Raw genomic sequence first — 10,008 nt, 5'->3', positions numbered from 1 at the left:
TTCTTGAAGAATTTGTGAAGATATACTCTGTTGATGATGTGGCAGGCAGTACCAATTGCATCAATCCAGAAACGCTGAGGCGTTTTGTATTCATCAAGCATAGTGCGAGCCATCTCAACAAGAGTTCTGTTCTTGCGCTCCACGATGCCATTCTGCTGAGGAGTATAGGGAGCAGATAATTCATGAGTAATACCAAGTTCATCAAGATAGGCATCAAGACCAGAATTCTTGAACTCAGTTCCATTGTCACTTCTGATATGCTTGATCTTCACACCAAAGTTGGTTGAAGCCCTCGAGGAAAATCGTTTGAAGACTTCCTGCACTTCATGTTTGTAAGTAACAATGTGTACCCATGTATATCGAGAATAATCATCAACAATGACAAAACCATATAGAGATGCATCATTAGTGACTGCAGAATAGTGGTTAGGTCCGAAGAGGTCCATGTGAAGCAATTCGAATGGACGGGTAGTGGTCATGATAGTCTTCGCTGGGTGCTTGGCCTTGGTCATTTTTCCGGCTTCACATGCTCCGCATAAGTGATCCTTGAGGAATTTGACATTCTCAATGCCAATGACATGCTTCTTCTTCGCAAGCGTGTTCAAATTCCTCATGCCTGCATGACCAAGTCGTCGATGCCATAGCCAGCCTTCTGAAGCTTTTGCAAGTAGACACATGGTTGGTTGTGGTCCTGTAGAGAAATCAACAATATACAGATCTCCTCTCCTAAAGCCTTCGAAGACTTTGGAATTGTCAGCTTCCATAATCACAACACAGCGATGTTTGCCAAAGACAACAACCATATCAAGATCACAAAGCATTGAGACTGACATGAGATTGTATCCTAAGGACTCAACAAGCATGACTTTGTCCATGTGCTTATTCTTAGAGATAGCAACCTTACCAAGACCCAATACCTGACTTTTGCCTTTGTCAGCAAAGATGATATGCTTCAGAGGTGACGGTGATAAGGGAGCATCCATCAATAGATTCTTGTCACCAGTCATGTGATTTGTACATCCACTATCGAGGACCCATTCAGTGGTTTTGGGTTGATCATCCTGCAGATGAATTAGTGTAACTTACAATCTCATATGCTTCATCAGTGAAGAATATGACATCAAGTTCATCAGATGAATTTCATCAAGCAGTAAACAGATATAGCAGTGTGAGGATGTGTGAAATGAAAGTTCATTTCATCATGATTCGCCTGCGTCCTTTCATGCATTTTGTCAGGTCCCCAGCAAATTCTTCAGACGTTAGAGCACGTCTGGAGACCTGACCCTGCAGAAGAGATTAGTTCTTTTTCTTCACCACCCACATCTGGAGGGGTGGCAAAGAGTTCATCATCCTGCGAGCACCATGTGAGAAAGGTGGCAAAGATGCCAAACCATTTCGCTTAGCATAGGAGGGGTTAGGGTAAGCATATGAATAAGCAGAGTAATTCTTCGAGGACTTATGAACATAATGGTTTGAAGAATAATGCACATATTCATAGCCCTTAGCTTTACCCTGCGAGACAGATTTGTTAGCACGATGATAATCATACGAGGACTTTGATCCAGTTGAGGAATTTGATCCGCGTGAAGAATTTGGTCCATATGAGGATTTGGATCCATATGAAGAGTTTGGTCCATATGAAGAATTTGATCTGGGGTTCCTGTTCTTCACAGGTGGTGTCATGAGGACAATCACCTGAAGACTTTCAACACAGCTTTTGGGAACCCAGATCTTCTTCATAGGGGAACCGTTCCTGCAGTTAGTGCCAACATATCTAGCAAATACTTCACCATTCTGATTTTTGAACAGTTTATAGTTGGAGTCAAATGACTCATCAGAAGAATGAGGAGATTCACATGTAAAGCCAGATAAGTTAGATGGATCAACTGGAGGTCCCTTTGCAGCAACCCATGAGGTTTTGGGATACTGCTCAGGCTTCCAATATGTTCCATCGGCATTGAGTTTCCTCTCAAAGGCAATACCCTCTTTCCTAGGGTTTCTGTTGAGGATCTGCTTTTTGAGCACATCATAAAGTGTCTGATGCCCTTTGAGGCTTTTGTACATGCCTGTCATGTACAATTCCTTCAGCCCTGCATTGTCAGTGATACTAGCAATGTCCTCAGATGAGGCATTAGTGATAGCAGAGGCAGATGAAGAATTTGTAACAGTTGAAGCATTTGAACATTCAGGTGAAGAATTAGCAGATTCACGTTCAATGCACTTTAAGCATAGAGGAACAAATTCTTCCTGAGAAGTGCTGATTTGTTGAGCTAGTAATGAATCGCGCTCCTTCTGAAGATCTTCATAACACACTCTTAGCTTTTCAAGATCTTCCTTTCTTTGAAGAGCTTCAAGAGAAAGCTTCTCATTGTCTTGCTTTTCTTGAAGAAATTCATAAGAAAGTTTCTCATGATCAGACAAGAGAGAGTTATGATGACCTTGAAGGTTATCATACTTAGACTGAAGTCTCTGAAGATTTTCAGTCAGGGCTTTAGTGCGATCCATTTCTTCACCCAACATATCATCACTTTTATCTAGCATGTTTTGAACCTTTTCAAGAGCCCGTTGTTGTTTCACAGCAATTTTAGCAAGTTTAGAGTAGCTGGGCTTTAGATCCTCATCAGATTCATTTTCACTAGAGTCAGAGGAGTTGTATTTGAGTACCTTAGCTCCTTTTGCCATGAAGCAATAGGTGGGAGCGTAGCCATCATTATCTTCAGTATGCTTGTCGGTGGAGTCAGTTTCTTCAGTGTTGAAGATGGACTTGCTGACGAAAGCAGTAGCAACGGCCAGACTCGCCACACCAGACTCAGATTCTTCAGACTCCTCCTCTTCATCATTTTCCTCAGGTTCAGCTTCAGAGTCCATTTCCTTGCCAATGAATGCCCGAGCTTTCTTGGAGCTGCCCTTCTTGTGAGATGAAGACTTTGATGGTTTTGAAGACAAAGATTTTGATGATTTCTTCTTCTTATTCTTCATATCATCAGAACTGTAGTCCTTGTATTTCTTCTTCTTCATTTCCTTTTCCCACTGAGGACAATCTTGAATATAGTGACCAGGCTTCTTGCATTTGTGGCAAAGTCTTCTCTTGTAGTCACTGGATGAAGAATCATTTCCTCTTGAGGATTTTCCAAAATGACCATGTCTTGTGAACTTCTGGAATTTCTTCACAAGCAGAGCTAGATCCTGGCTCAGTTCTTCAGGATCACCAAGGCTACTACCAGAATCCTCACATTTAGAGTCAGACACAACCTTAGCCTTCAGGGCACGTGGTTTGCCATAGTTTGAGCCATAGAGATCTCTCTTTTCAGCAAGCTGGAACTCGTGGGTGTTAAGCCTTTCGAGGATATCAGCAGGATCAAGCGACTTGTAGTCAGCACGTTCTTGTATCATCAGTCCCAGAGTATCAAATGAGGAATCAAGCGATCTTAGCAGTTTCTTCACCACTTCATGATCAGTGATGTCAGTGGCACCGAGGGCTTGAAGCTCATTTGAGATGTCAGTGAGGCGATCAAAGGTTTGTTGGACATTTTCGTTGTCGAGTCTTTTGAAGCGGTTGAAGAGATTCCGAAGAACATCAACTCGAGAGTCACGCTGAGTTGAGACTCCTTCATTTACTTTGGACAGCCTATCCCAGATAAGCTTAGCAGTTTCCAAAGCACTCACTCTTCCATACTGTCCTTTGCTCAGATGGCCACAGATGATATTCTTCGCTTGAGAATCGAGTTGTTTGAATCTCTTCACATCGGTAGCGGTCAGTGTTTCAGTGACAGAGGGGACACCATTTTTCACAACATACCAGAGATCATTATCAATTGCCTCAAGATGCATTCGCATCTTGTTCTTCCAGTAGGGGTAGTCCGTTCCATCAAAGGTAGGACACCCAGTCGAGACCTTGATCATACCTGCGGTCGACATAACTAGAACTCCAGGTGGTTAAACCAAAATCACACAGAACAAGGGAGTACCTTGCTCTGATACCAATTGAAAGTGCGTTATATCGACTAGAGGGGGGGTGAATAGGCGATTTTTATGAAATTCTTCACTGAGGAATTTGCCGGTGAGGAAATTCCTTAGCGAAGAACTATTTGCAGCGGAATATGTACTCAGAAGTAAACATAACAGGATGCACACATAGTCAGCATGATGAAATGAAGACTAGAACAGAGTACGAGAAGCGTAAACACAAGATAACAAGATGAAGACAAACAGACTGAAGAAATTGAACTGAGGAATTTGTGAAAGTCTTCAGTCAAAGTCTTCAAGCACAGATATGAACAATATGCAACACAGAATGAGGAAATGGATGAGTTGAGGAAATAGAACCAGTCAGTTGGTGAAGACAATGATTTGGTAAACCAGTTCCAACTGCTGTCTTAGTTGTACGTCTGGTTGGAGCGGCTGAGTATTTAAACTCGAGGACACACAGTCCCGGACACCCAGTCTCTGAGCCGCAACTCAGGACACCCAGTCCTCACCGTATTCTCCTTGAACTAAGACCACGCAGGCCTCGTCCAATCACTCGTGGTAAGTCTTCAGGTGACTTCCAAACCTTCACAGACTTGGTCACTCGGCGATCCACAATTCCTCTTGGATGCTCTAGACCTTGACGCCTAACCGTCTGGAAGAAGCACAATCTTCAAAGGTAACAAGCGTCGGATCCACGCAGGATCAATTTCTTCAGTGATGCTCAATCACTTGGGGTTTGTGGGTTTGATTTTGGGATTTTCCTCACTTGATGATTTTCGCTCAAAGTCCTCGGAGGACGGGTTGCTCTCAAATGACAAGTCTCAAGTTCTCTCGGAGCAGCCAACCAACTAGTGGTTGTAGGGGGCGGCTATTTATAGCCTAGGGAGCAGCCCGACATGATAATACATAAATGCCCTTCAATGATATGACCGTTAGGTGGATAAGATATTTTGGTCCGCCGGCGCGCAGCACAGCAACGGTCGGAAATTTGACTCTCAAATTCCTCAGGGCTATCATGTTCCTCACTGTGTAGGCAATTCGCACTGGCGAATTCCTAACTCCTCAGTCAGAGCAAAATCCTCAGTGAACAGAAGAACTGCGTCTCTGTCACTGATGAATTTGACTGAACTGTATGAGATTTCCAATGGCTTCACTCGAAGGGATTGGTAGGTGTAGGATTTTGAGTTGAGCATCACATGGAAATTTTTCCTTAGTATTTCCTCGACCCCTTTTAACAGTACGGTGTTTCCTATGACTCAAGAAAGAGAAAATGAAACTACGAAAACAAAAGTCTTCACGCTTCATATTCCTCGAATGAATATCAAGTCTTCAAAGGTCACACCAAATTCTTCACTTTCAAAGTCTTCAGAAAGTCTTCAGAATATCAAAGTCTTCAGTCGAAGAACTTCATTTTTAGGGGTCGACTTTCTCTGTAAATATCAAACTCCTCATAGACTTATAGACCTGTGTACACTCACAAACACATTAGTTACTTAACCTATAAGTCTTCAATACACCAAAATCACTAAGGGGCACTAGATGCACTTACACCACAGATGCCCTCGCCGGCGAGCGTGTGGTTGTGGGCGGCTGGGTCCGGGCCGGCCGCGTCCAGTGCGGCGGCACCATGGTCTTCGTGGCCGTCAACGACGACTCCTGCCACGCTAGCCTCTAGCTTGTCGTCGAGGCGCCCCGGAAGGGCAAGGACCGCCATCGATCTGGACGTCGAGGCCGGGGCGGTTGCGAGGATGAGGAGCGAGCTCACGTTCGCCAGGCACTTGTTCTTCCGGGTCACCACGCTGTTCATGTAAATGGAGTAATTTTGTGTAGATGGAGCAGATGCAAATCTATTCTGTGTAAATAGACTAATTTGGTATTGTGAAATTTGTTCATTTGTCGTCGATTGTTGGAACAAAGCTTAGATGGATACTGTGGTGCACTTGGGCTGCTGGTTCACTATATTTTAATAAACAAAATCCTTTGATGTCTCTGATTTTAATAAACGTGTAGATGGACATTTTTTGCCGTCTGTTATTAATCGGCAGACGGCAAAACATTAGTTTGGCAGACGGCAAAACATTAGTTTGGCGGACGGCAAAGCCTCCGTTACCTCCATTAGCACCTAACGTGGCTAACACCTACTATTTGCCGTCCACCTTCTTTGCCGTCCACCTTCTTTGCCGTCCGCCACTGATGGCAAAGGCCTCTTTGCCGTCCGCTGCAAAAAGTAGACGACAAATAAGGTGTTTGCCGACCCTGTCTTTGCCGGAGCTGTTTGCCGTCCGCGGCTGACGGCAAAGCTCTTTGCCGTCCGCCGTCCATGTCTTTGCTGTCCGCCATGGCAGATGGCAAAGAAGCTGATTCCTGTAGTGTATTTGCCATTTGCCTCTCGTTTTCCTCTCCCCCACTTCACAACCATTTGTCGTTTTTATTCGCCCTCTTTTTTGTTTGCCGTTTTTTCGGTCGGATCTTTGCCTACTTGTGTTCTTGTTTACAACTGGTCAAGATGACGCAGGAGAACACTAAGTTGTGTGATTTTTCCAGTACCAACAACAATGATTTTATTAGTACGCCAATTCCTGCCGCTACTAATGCGGATTCTTTGGATATCAATGCTCCTTTGTTGAATCTTGTGATGAAAGAACAATTTTCCGGTATCCTAATGAGGATGTCGCGTCCCATCTAAACACATTCGTAGAATTGTGTGATATGCAAAATAAAAAAGATGTGGACAATGATATTGTGAAATTGAAATTATTTCCATTCTCTTTGCATGATCGTGCTAAAAATTAGTTTTCTTCTTTGCCGCGAAATAGTATCGATTCTTGGGTATCACAAAGTATTTTCCTCCCGCAAAAATTATTTCTCTTAGAACTCAGATTACAAATTTTAAACAATTTGAGCATGCGCATGTTGCCCAATCTTGGGAAATATTGAAATCAATGATAAGAAATTGCCCAACTCATGGTTTAGATCTTTGGATGATCATACCAAATTTTTATGCAGGATTGAATTTTATTTCTAGAAATCTTTTAGATTTCACTGCGGGTGGTACTTTTATGGAGATTACTTTGGGTGAAGCTACTAAATTGCTTGATAATATTATGGCAAATTATTCACAATGGCATACCGAAAGAGCACCTACTAGTAAAAAGGTTAATTCTATTGAAGAAATTGATGTTTTGAGTGGTAAAGTTGATGCTCTCATGAAAATGGTTGCTAGTAAAAATGCTCATATTGATGTTAATGATGTGCCTTTGTCTACTTTGATTGAGCAAAATAGTGATGCCATAGATGTGAATTTTATTTCGCGAAACAATTTCGGTAACAATGCTTATAGAGGTAATTTTAATCCTAGGCATTTCCCTGGAAATTCCTCTAATAATTATGGTAATTCCTATGGTAATTCTTCTTACAATAATAATAAAATGCCCTCTGATATTGAGAATAATATTAAAGAATTTATCAATACTCAAAAGGTTTTCAATGCTTCGATAGAAGAAAAATTGAATAAGATTGACGATATGGCTAGAAGTATTGATTGAATTTCTCACGATGTATAAAATCTCAAGTTGATTTTTTTGTGCCTAAGGTTGAGGAATCAATTAAAGCTTTATATGTTTCTATGGATGAAAGTAAGAAAAGAACCGCTATGCTTAGAGCTAAAAGAGAATATTTAGAAAAGGCGTTTTCTACCGATTACTTTCATGAAAATAATGAAGATCTTAAGATGATTGGTGTTTCTTCTCTTGTTTCTTGGTTTAGTAAGGATAAAATTAATAATAACGGGACTGAAGAAGATTCAACTTTAGCTAGAAGGCGTCCGGATGATTCGGAGGGTGAAATTCTTGTTGAAACTTTTGTTGAAAAAAGTGGGTTGGAAGAGGTCAAAACTTTAACTAGTGATGTGCCCACTCTTTTGGATTACAAAGACTTTAATTTTGAGAGTTGCTCTTTGGTTGAATGTATTTATTTGCTGCAATCTATGGTGAATTCACCTTATGCTTATGAACAAAATAAGTCTTTTACTAAACACATCTCCGAAGCGGTAATAAAATCTTTAGAAGAAAAGTTGGAGTTAGAGGTTTTGATTCTTAGAAAATTATATGATGAGTGGGAAACAACTATCAAAGTCAAGATTAAAAATTATGAGTGCTTTGCTTTGTGTGATTTGGGTGATAGTGTTTCCACAATTTTGAAATCTCTTGTGATGTGCTTGATCTTACCGATATTGAAGAATGTTCTCTTAATTTGCACTTGGCAGATTCTACTGTTAAAAATCCTTTGGGAAGAATTAATGATGTTCTTATTTTTGTAAATAGGAATTATATGCCCATAGACCTTATTGTTCTTGATATTGATTGCAATCCGTCTTGTCCTATTATTTTTGGTAGACCGTTTTTACGCACTATTGGTGCCGTGATTGATATGAAGGAAGGGAATATTAATTTCAGTTCCCCTTGAGGAAGGGTATGGAACACTTCCCTAGAACTAAGATCAAATTGCCCTAAATCTATAATGAGGGCAACCAATGTATCATCCAACAAGGATGACAACACTTGAGATCTATGCGTTATTCCTAGCTAGGGGCGTAAAACGATAGCGCTTGTTGGGAGGCAACCCAATAGTTATCCTTTTTATTTTGGGTTTTATTGCTGTTCTTGAATAAATGCATCATTAAACTTCTGTTATGATGTAGTTTTTTTGTTTTTATTTGTGTTTGTGCCAAGTAAGACCTTTAGGAGATGTGGGAGAAACGTTGGTTCTGATCCAGTAAAAAATAGAAACTTTTGCGCCCAGTAAAAAAATCATCAAAAATTACTGGAAAGTGATTTTTAATTGATTCTTTTTTTACTGGATTGGTATACAAATATTTCACGTCGTCCCATTTTTTCAGAATTTTTGGAGGTCGGGAAGTTTCAAAGTAGTACAGATTACTAAAGACTGTTTTGTTTTTGACAGATTCTGTTTTCGTTGTGCTTGTTTTGATGCATCTATGGTTTTCTTTGAAGGGTTTTTGCCATGGAAAAGCTAAAATACAGTAGATATAATGCAATTACAAAATAAGAATGGGTTTCCTACAGTACTTAAAGTAGTGATTTTTTTATTTACACTAACGGATCTTACGAAGGTTTTTGTTGAGTTTTGTGTGATTGAAGTTTTCAAGTTTTGGGTGAGATCACGATGGATGAAGGAATAAGTAGCAAAAGGCTAAGTTTGGGGATGCCCATGACACCCCAAGATAATGTTCAAGACGTATCAAGCGACTAAGCTTGGGGACGCCCCGAGTGGCATCCCCTCTTTCTTCTAACGACCATCGGTATTTTACTTGGAGTTATATTTTCATTCGTCACATATTATAAGTTTTGCTTGGAGTGTCTTGTATGATAAGAGTCTTTGCTTGTTTTGTTTGCTATTTTGTCACAATTATCCTTGCTGGACACACCTATTTGAGAGAGCCAAAAATATGCTATGACTTGCTAGAATTGCTCATATGCTTCACTTAATTTTTTTTTGCGAGCTATGGAATTGCTCTAGTGCTTCACTTATATCTTTTTGAGCACGGTGGTGCTGTTTATTTTGAAGAAATTTGCTCTCATGCTTCACTTAGATTTATTTTAGAGTTCGTAGAATTTTTAAGAAATCCTCTCTTGTTTCACTTAAATAATTTTGAGAGTGAAAACTTTAAAGAAACTTGTGCTCTCGTTCTTCACTTATATTTGTTTGAGAGCTTATGAATCGTTATGCCAATATGCTTTAAAAGAAATTTGTCCCAAAGTGGTAAAACAAATATACCCTACTTCTAACCCTAACAACTATCCATCCATCCATATATCTATCCAAAGCATTACTAAAAAAACCTAGTTTAATCCATCTGTCTATCCATCTATCTATCCAACCATTAAAAAAAACTAATTTCATCCACCCATTATGCAATGCAGGAGGGAGGGAGGGAGGGATGGAGGTTGAGGGTCCGAGGGAGATGGTGGGAGGGAGGGAGGGAGAGGGAGGAGGGACATGGTCGGAGGGAGGGAGGGA

This window comes from Triticum aestivum, chromosome 4B (genome assembly GCF_018294505.1).
Source record: "Triticum aestivum cultivar Chinese Spring chromosome 4B, IWGSC CS RefSeq v2.1, whole genome shotgun sequence".
Lineage (NCBI taxonomy): Eukaryota > Viridiplantae > Streptophyta > Magnoliopsida > Poales > Poaceae > Triticum > Triticum aestivum.
Note: the sequence above shows the minus strand (reverse complement) of the source record.